Source organism: Phoca vitulina, unplaced genomic scaffold, assembly GCF_004348235.1.
Source record: "Phoca vitulina isolate PV1807 unplaced genomic scaffold, GSC_HSeal_1.0 scaffold26, whole genome shotgun sequence".
NCBI lineage: Eukaryota > Metazoa > Chordata > Mammalia > Carnivora > Phocidae > Phoca > Phoca vitulina.
In genome coordinates, this window is record NW_022589729.1 from 8589760 (window position 1) to 8609008 (window position 19249).

General features: G+C 41.9%; 1 protein-coding gene and 1 long non-coding RNA gene across 10 annotated transcripts in view; one reads left to right on the forward strand and one right to left on the reverse strand.

Annotated features, from left to right (window-relative positions):
* Positions 1-7323: 7323 nt before the first annotated feature.
* Positions 7324-14505, reverse strand: LOC116643404. 3 transcript variants are annotated; one of them, XR_004301546.1, is made up of 4 exons: positions 14418-14505; positions 13409-13496; positions 10939-12368; positions 7324-8599 (listed from the first exon to the last, which is right to left on the reverse strand). It is a non-coding gene; the product is annotated as an uncharacterized LOC116643404 (long non-coding RNA). The 3 variants fall into 3 exon arrangements; XR_004301547.1 differs by having other exon boundaries at positions 7324-8603; XR_004301545.1 differs by lacking the exon at positions 7324-8599 and having other exon boundaries at positions 9835-12368.
* The window catches only part of ESRRG (estrogen related receptor gamma), a 563748-nt gene continuing 558121 nt past the window's right edge, over positions 13623-19249 (forward strand). For 3 of the 7 annotated variants that reach the window (XM_032422153.1, XM_032422149.1, XM_032422154.1), the window contains exon 1: positions 13948-14605. The gene's annotated coding sequence lies outside the window, so the exon portion shown is untranslated. The other 4 variants (XM_032422150.1, XM_032422157.1, XM_032422151.1 and 1 more) reach the window with 2 other exon arrangements.

A 19249-nucleotide genomic window follows, 5' to 3' on the forward strand; every position in this document is an offset into this window, starting at 1 on the left:
AGAGCTTTCGCCGGTTGCCTAGGCACCACTAGGTAACCAGCACTCACCACCCCCCCCCCCCAGGTGCTCTACACCACAACGGTTCACAGGGGTGGAGGGGACAAAAACGACAGTTTTGTCTTTGACTTTGTTTTCCTTTTGGCTCAAAGATAAAGCATGTGACAGATGTACAGGCGTGAACCTTAAAAAGGAGTAAGCACTGAAGGCAGAGCAGTGTCTGAGAGCATGCTTGGGGTGCAGAGCCCGGTTCCAGGCACAGTTGTTCTATATTATTATTGACGACATCCAGGATCAGAGCCAATAGTGATTTTTTTTTGCAAAATAAGTCAGATCAGGTTCCTTCTCTGCTCAGGACCCACCAGAGACTGTCATCTCTCTGCTCACATTCCCTCTTGTTTTCCAGTGCTCCACCCTGTTCTCCCCTCTGCTCTGCCTCGACCCCTTGGGTCTGCTTGCTGTTTCTTGAACAGAGCAGATATGCAGGCACCTCAAGACCTTTTACGCTTGGTGTTTCTTCCGGGAATGCTGAAGAGATTACACTTCCTTCTTTGGGCATGAAGACGTGCCACTTGAGGACTGTGAGTCAGGGAGTGGCATCCGTCACCTGTGTAATCCATTCTTTGACATAAATACCATCATGTCATTCCCCTTTCAGAAACCTGTCGCTGCCTCCCATTGCAGCATGACATCCATACCCCCATGAACTGGCTGAAGAGCTTTCCATCTCCTCTTGGCTTCATGTTCTAGCAATGCCCGTGGAGGGAGGGTGGCTGAGGGAGGATGCTTTAGCCCTGTACCCTCCATCAACATCCCACTTCCTCCAAGCAGCCCGAATGAATGTGTAATAAACTTATAAAAACTGTGTGCTTATGTGCAAACCAAGCTTTGAGACAGATCTCCAACCCACATCTTCCAGATTGAGTCCTTAAACCCATTCAACAGAGAATGGCTGGAGCCATGCTGAACAGCATAATTTGGAATCTCCTACTCACAGCCAATTTTCCCCTCTGCCGAGAGAACCCTTTCTTCTTTTTTATTTTATTTTATTTTTCCCAGTTTTATTGAGATAAAATTGGCATATTAACATTGTATAAGTTTAAGGTGTACAACATAATGATTTGTTGTATGTATATAGTGGGAAATTATTACTACCATAATTTTAGTTTATACATATATCATCTCATATAGTTACAATTCTGTTTTGGTGGTAAGAACTTTTTAAGGTCTACTCTCTTAGTAACTTTCAAATATACAATACTATATTGTTAATTATAGTCAGCAGGCTGTACACTACATTCCCACAACTTCTTTATCTTACAACTGGAAGTTTGTACCCTTTGACCATCTTCACTGATTTCTTCAGCTCTGGCAACCACCAATCTGGTCTCTGTTTCTATGAGTTCTATATTTTTATATTCCCCACATATAAATGAGATCATACAGTATTTGTCTTTCTCTGTATTTCCCTTAGTATAATGCCTTCAAGGTTCATCCATGTTGCTGCAAAAGGTGGGATTTCCTTCCTTTTTTATGGCAGAACATACATATATATACATATATGTATATATATGTATATATATCTGTGTGTGTATATATAATCAATCAATCACATTTTCTTTATCCATTCATCCACTGATGGACACTTAGATTGTTTCCATGTCTTGGTTATTGTAAATAAAGCTACAGTGAACTTGGGGGCACAGATATCTCTTCAAGATGGTGATTTCATTTCTTTAAGATATAAATATATACCCAAAAGTGTTTTTTCCATGCTGGCTATCCCACTTTACATTCCCACCAACAGTGTACAAGGGTTCCCTTTTCTCTACTTCCTTTCCAGAACTTGTTATCTCTTATCTTTTTGATGATAGCCATTCTAACAAGTGTGTGGTGATAGCTCACTGTGGTTTGGTTTGCATTTTTGTGAAGATTAGTTATTTTGAGCATCTTTTCCTCTATCTGTTGGTCATTTGAGTATCTTCTTGGCAAAAATGTCTGCTTAGATCCTTTGCCCATTTTTAAATTGGATTATTTGTTTTTTCCTGTTGACTTGTATGGGTTTCTCATGTATTTTGCATATTAACGCCTTATCAGATATGTGGTTTGCAAATATTTTCTCCCATTTCATAGGTTGTCTTTTCATTTTGTTGACTCTTTTGCTCTGCAGATGCTTTTTACTTTGATATAGTCCCACTGGTTTATCTTTGCTTTTGTTACTGTGGTTGCGGTGTCCTATCCATAAAATTGTTGCCAAGACCAGTGTCAAGGAGATTTTCCCCTATGTTTTCTTCTAGGAGTTTTATGGTTTCAGGTCTTCCTTTTAAGTCTTTAATTCACTTTGCGTTAATTTTTGTGAATGATGTAAGATAGGGGTCTAGTTTTCTTCTTTTACATGAGAATACCCAGTTTTTCCAGCACCATTTCAACTGGGAGGTGCAGAGAAGAGACAAAAGGTCATTTCATTAGCCCAGGCAACACATAATGGAAACCCAAACTAGGGAAGTGGCAGGTCATACTCTATGGGCCCCTGTTTCCGCATCTCCAAAAGAGGGGTTTTAACACTATCTATGTCATAGGATTGTTGTGAGGGTATATTGTGCTGAGAACTCAACACCTATTTTTATTTTGCAAATACTAGCAGCAATCCTGTATAGTGGTAAAAAGCACAGCACAGCTCTGTGCCGTGCTGCCAACATTGACTCCCCATTCCCAGAGTTGGTTGAACCTCAGCAAGTCTCCTAACCTTTTTGTGCCTTGGTTTTTACATCTTCAAAAGGGAAATAATGATAGCACTTAATTCATGAGGTTGTTGTAAGACTTATATGACTTAATGCTTGTATGGTGTTTAGACCTGGCATGTAGTAATGTCTTAATAAGCATTGGTTTAAAATACACACACACACAGACACATACACAAACGCGCGCGCACGCATGCGCGAGGAGCTTGGGTGGTTCAGTCAGTTGAGTGACTGACTCTTCTTGATTTTGGCTCACGTCATGATCTCACCATTGGGAGATCAAGCCCCATCGGGGCTCCATGCTCAGCATGGAGTCTGCTTGTCCCTCTCCCTCTGCTCCTTCCCCTGCTCAAGTGTGCTCTCTCTCTCAAATAAATAAATAAATAAAATCCTAAAAAAATATACACACACAAGTGGAAAGAAAAATTATTGAGGTAAAAGTCAACATGACTTTATAACTAAGTGAATGTGGGTGTGTGTGTATTTGTTGGCATGGGAGGTAGAGTAAGGTAGGAGACAAAAATCTGAGATAAATTGGTTTGGAGACCTTATGAGTCTGCAGATAATGATAACTTGACTCAAGATTGGAGCAAATAAGCTAGAATAAATTTGAAAAGTTGGACCAATATTTAATTCAAGTTTTTATCTAGTAAGTTTGAAATGGTGATGAGTATCTATATATTCAGGGTAAGTAAGGGGGTTGGGATTTCAGATCTAGAATTTATAATTTAGAAATTATCAGCATCTAAGTACTAAAAGTAATAATAGTTGATATTTTTTGAAAACTAAGAGCACTGTACTGCACATTTAAAATATATTATCTCACTTAATCCTCTCAGCATCTCTAGGACATAGGTACTTTGATCAGCTACATCTCAGATGGGGAACACTGAGGCACAGAGCAGATAAGTAACTTGTCCCAGGTCACCTGATTAAGTGGTCAAGCAAGAGTTGGACTCCAGGCAATTTTATTCTGTCGCCTACACTCTTTATTCTTTTTGGACTGTCTCCACAGCAAAGGCAGAAGCTATGAGGTTGGTCAAAAAAAGCATGGTGAGAAAGAGAATGTGTCCAATAGCAATGTTTTTGACCTAACCATCCACACTCTTTCACCTGGGGCTTTCTCATTTGCCAACAGGTTCCTCTTTGCAAAACAAATAGTAAGTGTTCAATGGTTGTTGGGTGAGAGAATGTGTAATTGGATGTTAGAGGTTCTGGCTTTGTGGCCATAAAGTAAACCCTCAGGCCAGGGTTCAACTGCCAGACCTTGTCCTAGCAGCAAGGCACTCACAGCCCCAGTTCGCAAGGAAAACTGGATGCATCAGAATCACCTGGGATGGTTACTCATAAACAGAATCCCAATTCCCAGCCCTGACCTGCTGTACAGTGAATCAGGGTCAGCCTTGGCACACTGTGTCTTTAATAAATGCCTGGGAGATTGTGAGGGGCAACCAGTTGGTTACCCACTACTCTGACCCACCAAGATTACTGGGATTGAAATGAAAAGAATGATATTGGTTTTCTTGTGAGTTTTAAACCAGCTATGAAGGTGATTTTAAAAGAGGAATTCCCAAAATGTTTGGAGCAATCACAGGATCGCTGAGGTAATTACATAGCCTCCCCAAGTGACTATTTTGTAGGGAAATGCTTATTTGGATTTGTAGTTTCTGATGTGTTTAATAAATACCACTTTCATTACTAAAAGAGCCTCACTTCATAAATGTGGTTTTTCTGGATAAAAAGGAAAACATAGAGGAGCAGAGCATTCATCTGACATTATTACTGTGTATTCTCCACTTCATTGTTACTCTTGAGTTTGGAGAGGAATTGGTCGGTTGGGTCATTTTCTGAGCTCCGCGGACCATCATCATCCCTGCTTATGTTTGAATTGTTCACAGCACTTTGACCTTTACAGAGAACAGCTCTACATTGATGCCAAGTGTTGTTATTATATAGCGGCGCCCTTGTGAAATGGTGGGGGAGGATCCAACTAACACCTGGGCTAGAGGCTGATTTCCATTAGAATTCTCTAGAAGCTTTCTCAGAATATGATTTAACTTATGGAGAATCTAAATTCAGGCAATGATTAACATTGTTATATCTGGGTCTTGCTGAATTTTTATATCTTGGCTCGGTCAGTTTTGGTAGATGGAAAATAGTTTCCTGGCCTGGTACATTAGGCCTTGGTGCAATTAATTAATGGCTAGCCACGTTTATATTAGGTTTCCCAGATACCGTTGGAAACATCTGCCATGTCTACTTTATCTCACAATAATTACATAGAAAATTAAAAAGAATCAATTCCAGTTTAACAATCTTTTTGCTTAACCAATTTTTTGCTCTGCTTATAGGTCTAATTGCTTTAATTCTAATTTTATTTTTCTATAAGGTAAGGATCATATCCACTTCATTAGGTTGTATTCTAGGGATAACTACAATTAGAAAAGATATCCTTAAAGGGACCCTAACTATGGAGAAGATACCTTCATTTGAATTTTTTCCATGGACCATTTCTCTTTGACTCTTCCTTCATTCCTTTAACACATATTTGTTGAACACTTACTCCGGGTCAGGTACGCTTCTAGCTGCTGGAGATATCACTGTGGGAAAAAACATCGTCGGAAAAAGCTCTGCCCTCATAGAGCCCACAGGCAGAGAGAGCGAGGCCTATAGTAGACAAAATAAATGAGTAAACTGTGCACTATATTAGAAGGTGTTCAGGATTATGGGGAAGACAAAGCGGAAAAGCAGGTGGGGAGGACTGGACTGGGGAGAAGAAGGTGGTGTTTCTGTTTTATTTATTTATTTTTAAAGATTTTATTTGTTTGTTTATTTATTTATTTGAGAGAGAGAGAGAGAGTGCTTGAGAGTGTGTGAGGGCACGCGCTGGGGAGGAGCAGAGGGAGGGGGCAAGCAGAGTGTCCCTTGAGCACAGAACCCAACATGGGGCTTGATCCCAGGACCCCTGACTCATGGCCTGAGCCGAAATCAAAAGTCCGATGCTAAACCCACTGAGCCACCCAGGCACCCCTTCTCTTTTAAATAAGGTCCTTGGGGGGGGTTCCTCTCTGCAAGGGTGACACTTAAATAAATCTTGGGGGCGGGTGAGGAAAATAGTTGCTATTTAATGGCATTCCAAGGGACATTAGTCCTAAGAAATGCTGAGTTTAAAAAGGGTTTCACTGTTCAATCAGTTGGGAAATAATAATTTCTAGATATTTACAGTGCTTGTTAGCATATTAAATAATTTGAAAAGCCTGCTGGAAAGGAACCTATTTAATTCAAGCGTATTTAAAATATTTTCCTTCCTCCCTCCTTCTCTCCTGCCCTTCCTCCTTCCCCAACATGACAAAGCAGCTAGGCCCTAGCTCTGAGCAATCCTTCAAATGTGGCCATGACCCCGCCGACTGATGATCGGTAAGGCTTCTAAAGCTGTACGGTCCAGGAAAACTGCCTCCATTCTGGAACCCTGGACACAAGTGTGAGACCCGAATCTGCCACTTTGTCCTTGAGAGACTTGAACTTTTCTTATTTTTGGTTTTATCACTATAAATTGGGCCCAATCATAATATCCACTGTGCAAGGTTGTAGTGAAGAGTAAATAAAATGAGGGGTTAAAGCCCTTTTTAAATGGTAAAGTACTACAAATACAGATGTCTTATGTGCTTTTCTATTTGCTTTTTTGGTACTTAGGATGAGTTGCTCTACTGTTATTACCTTGTCTAGCGTTCATTTATAAAGAGCTTGCCAAAGGAGGGTTGAAGGGGAAGGAATAAGTATTCTGGGTCTGGGGAAGAGTGAAGAGCTGCTGTCCTGGACCAGAATCCCAAACGGTGCCTTATTAGCATCAGGCTCTAAATAGACTGATTCACTGACCAAAGGCCCATTTCTCTACATTAGCCAATAGTTCTCAAACTTTGGGGCACACTGGAATTACTTGGAGTTAAAAAAAAAAAAAAAACATTGCCTGGCTCCAACCCTCGGACATCCCGATTTAATTGCTGTGGGGCACATACTGCAAATCAAGATTGTTTAAAAAGCTTCCCAAGTGATTCCAGCTTGCCCCAAAGTTTGGATCCCTGGTCTCAGCTAATCCCTGTATCCTCTTTTTTAGTAGCCTGGTCAAGAGTAAAGCTTCCAAGTTGATCATGGCTATAAATCAATGAATTGGATTCCTTTTTCTTCTGGGAAGGTAAACAGGTTAGAAGAAAAAAAAGGGAGGGAGGAGAATTTGCCTTTTTTTTTTTTAATTATGTTATGTTAATCACCATACATTACATCATTAGTTTTTGATGTAGTGTTCCATGATTCATTGTTTGCATATAACACCCAGTGCTCCATGCAGAACGTGCCCTCTTTAATACCCATCACCAGGCTAACCCATCCCCCCACCCCCCTCCCCTCTAGAACCCTCAGTTTGTTTCTCGGAGTCCATCGTCTCATATGGTTTGTCTCCCCCTCCGAATTGGGTATATGCTATGGTGAGCGCTGTGAATTGTGTAAGACTGTTGAATCACAGACCTGTACCTCTGAAATAAATAATACATTATATATTAAAAAAAGAAAAGAAGAAGATAGCAGGAGGGGAAGAATGAAGGGGGGAAATAGGAGAATTTGCTTTTATCAGGCACCTGTTTTGAAAGGGCATTCAACTCTTTTACCCATTATCTCAGTAACTCTGCTACTTAAACATTATGATTCCATTTTAAAGATGCCGTAACTGATCACAGAGAGCTTAAGGTCATTCCTTAGGAATTTGAAACAGGACCTTCGGTTTTGTGTTCTGGGTCCTTTCCACCACTCTGTGACAGCCATTTAGCCTTCCTTTGTGTTCCCAGTGCTGTCTCCCACCCTCTTCATCTTCCCTTCTTTAGCTTTCTGGCAAAATGCTGGTATCCAGCATTTATGTATCAGTGCCAAACAAAGTCAGTGTTAATAGTTTTTTTTGGAGGGAGGAGCAGTTTTGCATTTTACGTTTAAATATGGCCAGGAAATGACCTACTTCATTCCCGTATGGTAGCCGTATACATACGGTAGCATGATAAGCAGTGCATATAGTGCAGAAAGGGGCCCCTTCTGAGCAAAGCACTGGTACAGGATAGCTTATGGCTGTGTATCAGTAAGGCTGGCCCTGCTTTTCCACCTCCCAGATTATCTAAAGAATTTGCAAGGAGTAGGAACAGATGTAGGCAAATGCTCTCCCTGGATAACAGTTTATTCATTTAGCATTCCTGGAGCACCTACTGTGTGCTAGGCATGAGGAGTGAAAAGATAACTAAAATATTTATGACCTGAAAGGCATTTACCACTGAGTAGCAAAGGCAGACATATGAACAATAATTACAATAAAATATGGGGACTACAGTCATAGAAGTGTGTTGATGGAGGCGCAGAGGAGGGGTGGTGGGTCACACTGGGCCACCACAGGGAGGACAGTGGGAGACAGCATCCTGGAGTAGTTCATCAAGGAGGGCACTTTTGAAGCAGGTGGTTGGGATCCCTCATTCCACCCCTTTGGTGATCATGGGAACACCAATGCTGGAGGGTTCGTTCCCCGAGGTGGGTAGGGCAGTTGTCAAAGAGGAAATGCAGGGTAGAAACAGTTGAATGACTTCTTTCCCAGGGTCGCAAAAACAGTCAGAGGGAGAAATTAGACTCCCACTCAAGTGTTCTGACTCCGAGTTTAGTGTGCTTTCCATGACACTGAGTTTCCTCTGCTGATTCAGCTGCTGGCCGGGCCACGTAGCTGAGAACGTCGTCAGTGACATGTAGCATCAGGTGACATCTTGATTATTTTTTCCAGTTGAACCAGGTTGCCAAAGAAAAGTCTTTCTCCCTTCTGAACCCAGGCAGTGAATGCACTATCTCAAATGGAAAAGAGAGCCTTAAAATGAAGAACTCCAGAAAGCCTTAGGTATAAAATAAAATCTGAGATGTATAGTTCTATTCAGAAATTTATGGTCCAAATACAGGTGTCTATAAATATTTAAAATCACCAACACTATTTTGCCTTGGGTATTACATAGTTTCATATTTTACAAATTAGACTTTATACAAATAAATGCAATTTTTATTTCAGATGCTCCTAAATCATTTGCATTCATCATCCTCCCTCCCCCATCTTTATTCCCAGCTCATGCCACTGCCAATTCACTGATAATTCCCAAATACGTTTCTCCAGCCACAGATTTCTTCTACATCTTCCCTGAGGCCAGCGGAATCTGGCTATTTCATAGGCCTTTAAACCTAACATATCTCCACCCGAATTCATTATTTTCTTAGCATAGGCTTAATTTGTACCTCTTTAACATGATACCATTAATTTAGTTGTCCAAGCCAGACACTTAAGTCTGTTGATCCCAGGTCCCTGCCAAATATCCCTCCAACCCCCTCTCCCCAACCTCACTGCCATGCTTCTGTTCCAGGCCTTCGTTCTTTGCCTCCTCACAGCTGAGTGGACCTTAACAGTATTCCCAGAAACAATGAGAATTTTCCGACACTTATTTCATCTTTCTTAGCAGACAGAGAATTGTCCAGCTAGCTTAAACAAAACCAGAAACCTCTTCTTATTTTATTTCAATATTCAGATCTTTCTAAAACGCTGGTACATTGTCCTGTGTCAGTTCAGGAAAATACCTTGATGATAAATTTCTTTGATGATTTAAGCTTTTATTGTGTCTCAAGGCCATTATTCTCAACACTGGTGATTATTATACACTGTCCATGTTGCAGTCAGCACGACATTCGGCTTAAAGGAATGTATTATTCTCTTTAAGTTCAGTTTTAAAATAAACTATTCTTACATCACTGGTTCTTAGCCCTTCTGGAGTCATGAACCCTTCTGAGAATGTGATAAAAGTTATGGGTCTTCTCTTGAGAACAATGTGGACACATGCACACACATATGTGCATTTTGCCTACAACTTTAAGACTCTTAATCTATCCATGGATCCTTAGAGCTATCATGCAATCTGGCCTGAGGACCCCTGTCCCATATGAAATTGTTTTCATGTCAGAGGCATGGTATAAATTTCTGTTTGTTTGTTTATTTATTTTAGATTTTATTTATTTTAGAGAGAGAGTGAGTGAGCGAGCAGGTTGGGGCGGGGCAGAGGGAGAGGGAGAGAGTGTAAAGCCGACTCTGCACTGAGCCCAGAACCCGACGCGGGGGCTCTGTTTCATGACCCTGAGATCATGACCTGAGCCAAAACCAAGAGTCAGCTTAGTGACTGAACCAGCCAGGTGCCCCTAACTTTCTGTTTTAAATAGGTGTTCTAATTACCCTGGTCCTAGTTGATGTGATTAGCTGTAGTATTTGCCCACAGTTTGTACCAGGTTTTGAGTCTGGACTGGGACAAGGTGATTTCTGCACAATCATCCTGATTCTGCCCTTGGTTGGCTATAGGACTTTGTGAAGTCTTGTAACTAGCAAGTAGAAATCAACTTAGATTCTCAGCCAGGGGACCTTATGTTCTATTAACTTTGTACAATTTTTTAGAAAATCAACTCTGGTGTAAAATGCGGTCCACCTGCCATGATAATATTTTATTGTGTGGGAAGAGTGCTTTTGCTTCTGCTATTTCATTTATCCTAACCAAAACTGGTGAGAAGGTCAATGAGTTATAAGTCTTCAGTAAGGATAAATAAGGAAAGGAACCCTGAGAGGCTTTCTCAGAGTTAGTTGCAAAGAGGAAATATGTAGGAGACCGTTCTCTGGTTCTAGCTCCCGAGTCTCTTCACCATAAGCCTGTGCTCTTCAACTAACTTCATGATTTAATTCAAGCTAAATATGAGTCTAAGGCATCTAGGCAAAAATGGTTGGATCAGTTCCTATCAAGTGAGGTCTGTACAACAATCTGATTGTGTAAGTTACAGTAATTTATAGGCAAGCATGAATGATAGTCAATAACATTTTAGCTGATATGGTGGGCTATTGGTACACTCAGTTAATTATTTTATCTCATATAAAAGAGACCATCTTAGAAAATGTAAGTTTGAACATACTTTTGTATATGGATTTTATTGAGCTACCCTTAAGTATACTCAGAAATTAGAAATATGATCTTTGTTAGCTTTACCTGAGCTCCTTAGCATATCTTTTGTATCCCCCCAAAAAACCAGCCTTCCTAGGCTGAGCCTTCTTTTCCTTTCTCTCCCACATTCCTGTTTTAGACTTGTAGAAGCTTAGAGTTGGACTGACCTTGGAGACTGGTTAGATCTCTTCTTGCACAAGAGGGAAACTGAGGCTCAGAATTATTAAATAATTTGCCAGAGGTTACACAGAGCTGATCAGTAGCAGATGCAAGATGAGGTCACCGGTCTCACAGTTACTGGTCCTCATTTATTTTCCTGTCTTTCTAAACAAAAAAACTAATGTGACACTCAGAAAATTCAAAATATGGCAGAAAAAGGCTCACAACAGCTAAAAAGCCACAATGATTAAGTTTTGTCCACTACCCCCCACACTCATGACAGTCTACCTCATCATAATATGCTTCTCCGATTAAATAGTTCCACCTCAGATCTTAATTGGTGGTTTTCTAGGGACTATCTGAAATAGGGAGAAACAAGCTTGCAATTTTTTCAGTTAAAAGGAATAAAATTTTTGCTACATAAAACTTGCAATTTCTGTGAGATTGAAAAGTGGCGTCCTAGCTTTCCAAAGGGCAGTTTTGTGTCCATCAGTACATCAGAAGTGATTTAAGGACAGCTGGTGTTGTACTTAGGCAAACCGGAAGAGGCAGGGAAAAATGCATAACACTGTCAGAAAGGAATTGAGAGAGGAAGAAGAGATGAAAAATAAACCCCAGAAACAGAGAAGAGTGATGTCACACGTAGAAGTGAACAGTGTGGAACAGAGAGAATGATCAATACACCCAATAATAGTAAATAATGGCTTTGTGGGCAAAGTCAGACTTGAACTTGGCCTTGACCAGTAGATAAAATTTGAATAGCAAAGAGGCAGAAGGGGGCATGGAATGCTTGGGCAGTGACCTTGGGGTTAACAAAGGGTGAAGTGGGCAATGGGTGAGCAGCCTGACTGCAAGATGTGAGGAGGTAGAAATGAAGTTGAATCAGTAGGCAGGTAAGCAGAGAGCTTGATAGTGAGGGCTCAAGGCACTTGAATTTGAACCCCAGCTGTATAACTCTGGGCAAATTACTTAACTGCTCGGTGCCTCAGTTTCCTTGGGTAGAATGGGAACACCAATAATCCTCCTCTCCTGTTCTTATAGAGAAGATTTAATTAATTAGATTTACAAGTTCTAAACACAAGCAAAGTTTAAGACAGCAGCTTCCATGCATCCCATCCATCTTAGTAAGCAATTTTTTTTTTTTTTTTTTTTTGCCCTTTGGTTTGGTTGGAAAGTTAAACCGAACATGCTACAACAATATTAACTATTATATTTAGGGTGAAGCCAGAAAATAAAGACTTGAACGTCGTCTGAGGAGTTTGGACTTGAATAAACAACAGAGAGCAGTTCTTGGCCAGAGGTGGATTTAGAGAATCCAGGTTTAGGAAGGATCTGTTCAGACTCCAGAGAACTGGAATACTCTGCCTCTACCCTTTGCCGGTTGTTCAAACATCTCACTCCTTGGCTGCCTACAGTGGTATGTGGATTGGTGGTCTGTCTGGAAATAAAAATGGATTTCAAGGGATTAAAGTTAGTCAAATTTTTATGGGTCTTTCTTTTTCTTTTTCTTTTTCTTTTTTTTTTTTTGCAGTGACTCTTTAAAGGTCCAGTTCTAAGGCTAATAAGTAATAAAGCTGGAGAACCAGGGTGTAGATTGAATATTAACAAGCCTCTCTTGGATAGATACTAAAATGTTAGCAAGAACATCAGTAGCACTTGCTTGAGTTCTGAATGGGCCCTTGCCTGCTTTAGAATCATCTTTGACACTGATGACCTCCAAGACTGGACAAGACTGCACCAGTTCATCTTTCTGGCGTTCTAAGGAGACTGATACGCAGAGCCAGAGAGCTGTGTCCAGTTGTTAAGGGTGAGGAGGCACCATTCAAGTTCTGGGATCTATTAGTCAGTAGTCCTGAGACACTCTTAGGGCTACTTTAGGGAGGCTCTCTTCCAATTCTGATCATCTGGTCTTTGCATAATTACAATATCCTCCCTACAAAATTTGCTAGTGATTCTTGGCGTAGGACTCTAAAGGGAAAAGACCTAACAAGTTACTTGTTATTTTCATTCCATTTAGCCAACCTCTCAAATAGGTAAACTAGTCTTAAACCTACAGCAGCTGCAGATGATCTTGGATGAGAGAAAAAGTTTTTCTCCCAGTCAGCTTTGCTTTTCAGATGTGACACTCTCCTCCACACTTTATTTTTTGCAACCCTGGCTCATGCGGTCATCTTTTAGGGGTTTGGAATCTGTGGGAATAATGACTTCACCAATCCATGATGGTGACCAAGGTCAACAAAAAAAGAGGCACAGTGTGGAAAAAAAAATTCCTAAGCCCATTCTTCTGCTCCAGATCGGGGATTAGCGATAAAGAAGGAAAAACTATTGGCCAAACCTGGCACTAGATATTTATTTTTCGGCAATGGGCATATGGTGATTAATATGCACAATATTCTGATCAATAGAAGCTACATAAAACACACGGATGTACAAATAACAGAAACTAAATATTATAAAGAGACATGATCTCTGCTTTACCTGTCACGTGGCCACACCATGTAAAATACATTCTCATGTTTGCAGAAATAAATATCCAGAGTTATTGTTGAGACCTTTCGTGCTGATTCTAGAGAACGTAATTATAAAAATGACAAATACAGTGACTAGCCAGCAATAATATCTTTGTATGAAGAAAAAGTTTTCCTGCTGTTATAGGGGAATTCAGATAAAAAGCTAGTAATCCTTTCTGCCCTTTCAAACTCCCCTGGTGGGTCAGGTGCCAGGAGCCCCCCAAATTTCCTGGTGTGTCTGTAGAGCCCCTCACATAGGGGGCTTGGGCTTTTATTTCTCTCTTTCTCTCTCTCCCTTTTTTCTTCCCTGCCCCCTTCCCATTTTTAAAAGGCTTTAAAGAACATCTCTGGGAGACAAAAATAGCTCCAGTTGTGAGAGGCCTACACACCAAGAAGGCATCTGAGATGCAAGTCAGCAAGTGCGAGCCGAGAACATGAGTGTCTGGCCCGGGGTGGATGCTCCTCGCTGTCTTGGTGCTGATTCTCTGCCTGGGCCCGGTGGGTAGAAGGGAAAATGGTGTTTCAGGGGTGGGAGGTGGGTCGAGGTAGGTTTGGGGTCCGCTAACGGAAGGAATCGCCACCCCAGCATTGGGGCTGAGGGGCCGGTCCTTCCCCTCCCCCCCTCCACCTTTTTAAAATTTATTTTGCCCAGGCGGGGATTGGCGACGGTCAAAAGGGAACAGTTAGCACTGAATGTCACCCTGAAGGTAAAATGAAAGACAAAAGATGAACGCATGCTTGCTTTCCCTTTGCAGCGGCTGCTGCAGCGGGCTGGAGCGGCAGGATTTAAAGGGGAAAAAAACCCCACACGCACACACACACACACACATACACACACCCAGAGGCGTCAATTATGCAAACGCAATAATGCAATCACATCCTGACAGTGCCGGGAATGTTTTTTTTTTTAAACACAGATATTTATTTTTAAAATAAGGGAGAGAGAGAAACGCATGCAAACAGAAACGTGCACATACCACGTAACCACCCGAGGAGAACCTGGCAGCCTCTCTCTTCTTCTGCCAAGTTATCATTGAGAAAACAGACAGGCATCATGACGTCCTGGGTCACAGGGAGTGCGGACCGACGCTACCAAGAGAAAAGGGAGGCGCCTCAGCGCTCCGGCTAGCCGCGGGCGCCCCTCTGCCCCTCGCAGCCCGGCTCGGTGAGTGCACAGCCGCTCGGGACGCGGACCCCGGGGGCCAGGCCGGCCCCGCGCCCGCGGGGGCAGAGCGGGTGGCCGTGCCCTTGCCACCGGCGGGCCGGCCAGCACCCCCTCGCCTGCTGAGGTCGCGGGAGCCCAGTGAAAGGAGGCGTGTGTAAGATGTGCAATGTTCCTGCATGGGGGTTTTGTAGACTTTCATAGCCCAAGAAACCGGCTTCGGCTTCTTTAAAATCCCCGACGACTCACCTGGTTAACCTGCTGCAGTTCTGACCCTGCCAAGGTAACTGGTCCAAATCCTTATCATCAACATCTGGAGACAGACATTTGCATCTGGGGCATTCTTGATTTGCAGTCCTGGTTGAAATCGCTATTGCTACCCCCTTCCCCCTTCACTTGTTTAGAGTCTCTTGGAAAAAAAAAAAAAAAAAAAAAAAACAAACCCCCCCCCCCCCCCACCCCATAACACAACCATAAGTACCGTCCACCTCTTGTAGACTTGCCTTACCATGACTGCAAAACTGTCAGCGTGTGTGCTGGAGACACAGATAAATTCTAATTTCAATGAGATTTGTTCTTTAAACACCTCTCCCATCCCCCTCCCTGGATAGACTTCAGTGCTTGGTAAAGTGGCAAAGAGTGAGGGCAGAGTTAGGGCAGTGGACTGGGAGGGGTTGGGGTGAGTCCTCGGGGTCTTCTGGGGCTCTGGGCTCTGGGGAGGGGGTCATTGGGGGAGAGGGCGGTGTCAGGAGTTGAGGACTGCTGTCGTGGGCTGGAAGATCCTTCTGGTGATTGCTGCTGCCCTAGTCCTAGGTGTCTCCTCCTGTCCTCTACGCCTCATTCCCTCCCGGCTCCCCAACCCGTTCACCTTCCAGAGGGAGGGAGTCTCTGAAGTTGCACGGAGGTCACCCGCCCGTCATTTAAGTATTTCAAACCACCTACCCCCTTCTGCCCCTCAAGTGTGTCAGAAGCGGCTGCAGGATAGAGCTCCCCCCCCTCCATGTTTGGTGACGGGAGATCCTCAGAGAGAGAAAGACACAGAGGGCAAATCCCCCCTCCTCCCCTTCTCTTCCCTTCCGGCAACCTTTTCCTAGCTGCACCCCCTCCCCCTTTCAGAATCTTAATGAGCAATTCTGGAAGAGTCCGGAAGGGCCTGGAGAAACCCCCGCTTGCCTCAGTGCTGTGGAATGATTATGTATGTGTTTGTTTATTGTGCTTGCTTCGGTTATGTTGTGAATTGCCACATGGGTCTGCTGGAGCTAGGGAGACACGTTTGCTGTGTGTGTGTTGTAGTACCAGAACCACTGGCCCTGGGATAAGACACAGACAGGCACGGAAAGCAAATGATTTTGCTAACGTAAACCAGAGGGCAATGTTGAAAATAGCACCTTCTCTCTCTCTCTCTTTTAAAAAAAAAAAGAAGAAGAAGAAGAAGAAAAAAGAAAAATGCCCAGCATGTGAGTTAAGAGAAGCTGTTAGGTCCACATATGACCTCCTACTACTTTCAAAACACTACTGCTTAATACTTTAAGTCAGGATCAAGAGACCTGCGGATGTTTTGAAGTGTTTCAGAGCAGCTGAATGACTTGGTCTAGTTTTGAAGAGAGACTCTCCTTTGTTTCTCACGCTGCCCAAAGACCAAATAGGGGAGTGTGTTTGGAAAATGCCCAAATTCAGAAGCAGCACGCAGGAGAAAAGAGGAAGAAATGTCCTCAAGGGGAAGGCAGGGAGTGGGATTGGGGAAGAGTGTCAGGGTGCTTTTTGTGTTTTGTTTTGGCTTGTTTTGTTTTTTTCCTGTCCAGTAGATTTGATGTTATCAGAATGAGGTAGCCAACCTAAGAGACAGTCCTATCATTGTGGGAAAGAGAGGGAAATTTAAACAGTTCTCAAATCTGAGTTGAGGAAGAGCCGACAGAAACAAGGTGCCTGAAAACATTGATGGAGATCGAGTGACAGTGATTTCCCCTTCAAATATGAAAAGAGTCAAGTATATCATGAAACAGGCCCAGATGACCTTTCAGACATGTATTTTCGTGTTCTGCATGACTGTTGTTTTTACTAAAACAATTCTCATAACTCTTTAAACTCACATGACAGAGAGGTGTGTGTATTGAGAATGGTGTCAGGTGGCACATGAGACTGTCCGTTGACTGGGGCGGTGAACGCAGATGAAAGATGATTTGTTTTCTTTAATAAATCAAAATAAGCATTTAAATCTTTGTGCACGGTAGGACTGAAATCTGTTGGTCTTCTTGAACAGGAATTGCAAGGGTAGCAAAGATACTTTCTGATAGGTGGTGCTTTAACAAAATAGAGCAGATCAATCGATTAGGTTTCCGTGTGTGCCCCTCAATTTATTCTGTACAATTTTTCGAGAAATTAAAAGGTTACCAAGAGAGTACCATGCTCCCATCTCCAACTGAGCACCACTTATTACTGCAACAGTATTTCAATATTAAGTGATCTTCAAGATATTTCATCTTTCATTTTGAGTTCTGAATTTGAATCAGCATGACAATGGCAGGGCAGCAAGATAAGGTATAACTAGGTGGACAGCTGAAGGATGGGAAAAGTATCGCTGAGAATTTCTGGGGCTGTTCTCAGTAACCTTGTTTACAGAGACATTTTGGTTGCAGCGAGAATTTTAGCAAGAACCTGCCAGTGATAATGGGCTTATGTTTGAAATTGATCCTAAGTGTCTCTTTTTTTCTCCTTCACAGACACGCTGTGCACACCTTAGCCAAACACTCAAGGCAAAACTTTCCTGATGCCCCATGACATTGTCTAATATAGACAAATCCCTGGATTAGCGTGTCGCAGGAAAAGGGGTTGTTTATGAGGTTCTCCTTTTGTTCACAGATGTGTCGATACAAGTAGCTGTAGTCCTGTTTCTTTCTTAAAATGTCTTGCGTGCTTGACTGCCTTAAATGCAAAACAAATCATCTTCGAGGAAGTTGAAGTATGCCTTACAGATTGACCTATAAAATTAATTTCAATTAGGCATTGAAGAGCTTATTATCCTGGTGAGGGGAATTTATGATACCATGCAGGAATTTTGTATTTGTTTCAAAATTGTTGGAAAACTGCGGGAACAAAAAGATTTTGAGGGAAATGCCAAAAGCCACATTAATGAAGAAAAACAGTGTTGAGATACTTTTGAATAATAGATAGGATATGTAATGGTCAACCACAAGATAAAATTTTTACACAGTATTTTTATGGCTTTAAATTGGCTGCATTGTAAACTAAGCTTACTACTCTATTAAGTCATTATACTTTTCAATTATTTAACATTTCTGGCCAACCTATCTTCTGTGGTCTTTTTCTGTACACATCAGAAATGATATGTACAGTAGTAATCGCTTGTTGTTAGTGTGGGGATTTTGCAGTGGAGCGAGGTTTAATTTTAACTCCTTGGGACAAATGTTACAAAGAATGCACCGAGGAGAAAGAATGGGATGGAAACAGACAGAGCCCTGTGAGAATGGGGATGACTACAGCATCGAGATATACCTAATACAATTTGAGTTATTCTGAGAAACCCCGACAGTACCCGCCTTCTAGGTACGGTGCATTTGGAAATACTATATCTCCATTTAAATGCAGATCTTCTGTTTCCTCCAGGGAGCAGTTGGTGAATCTTTCAATTGAACCAGTGGTATGAGAAAACCAACTGAAAATTTCTCCATGAACAATAGCATCTGTCGTTTTGAAGTAATAATTACTAAGTTTTATAATATTGTGATTCTTAAAAAAAAAATTCCTTTAAAATATCAAAATCATTTATGAGGTCAAAAAAAAAAAAATCACGTACTCGGCCCTGGTGCAAACAGAGAAATTTTGTCTTGTCACTTTGTTGTTGGTTTTTTAAAGCTGTGAGATAATTCAGCTTTGCCATTCAATTTTTAGGTTAACATGGCCATCCCAGTAGAGTAAGTGGGCCTCAGGAATCAGCGCAGGGAATTATGAATAAGTTCTATGTGCCCCGTCATGCTGTCATGCTAGTAGGTAGGGGTGAGGTACTGTAGGAGAGCTTAAGGACGTTTCTCTGGAATGATCTTCTTTTGATTATTTTGAGCCTCATTCATAATAGTACCTGGTGTTGGAATCAATGATGGTGGACAAAAAGGAGGGCCAGGGCCTGTGGGGCCTTCTTTTAAGAGATGATTGCTGAAAGTAATACAGGCCTTTGACATAGAATGTAGATACATAGTCTGATGGTCTTGGATTCGGGTAACTGGAGAAATCTTTGCACATCTTGAAATACAAATTCCTGAGGTACGCAGTATGATAATGTTAAGTCTCTGTGTGTCTTGATCACATAGCTAGGGAAGTTTTCTTTTTCTTAGAGAGTAGGTACCATTCGTTTACTTAACCCTGATGATTTCCAGTGGTGAGAGGCCCCCACCTCCTTAGCTTACCTCCTCCTTTGCATTGGGTATAAAGCCCACCTCCCATACTCCCTCCGAAGGGTACACCCTATTTAATAGTGCGTTTATACCGTTATGCACAATATAATACCTGTAGTGGTGAAGAAGAATCATTGATAGTTTTAAAATCAGGCCTTTGTTTATATTTCTCTTATGACGGATACTTTGTTCCTTTAAACAAGGGAAGGGTCATAGTTACCATGAAAGAAGGTTGAAT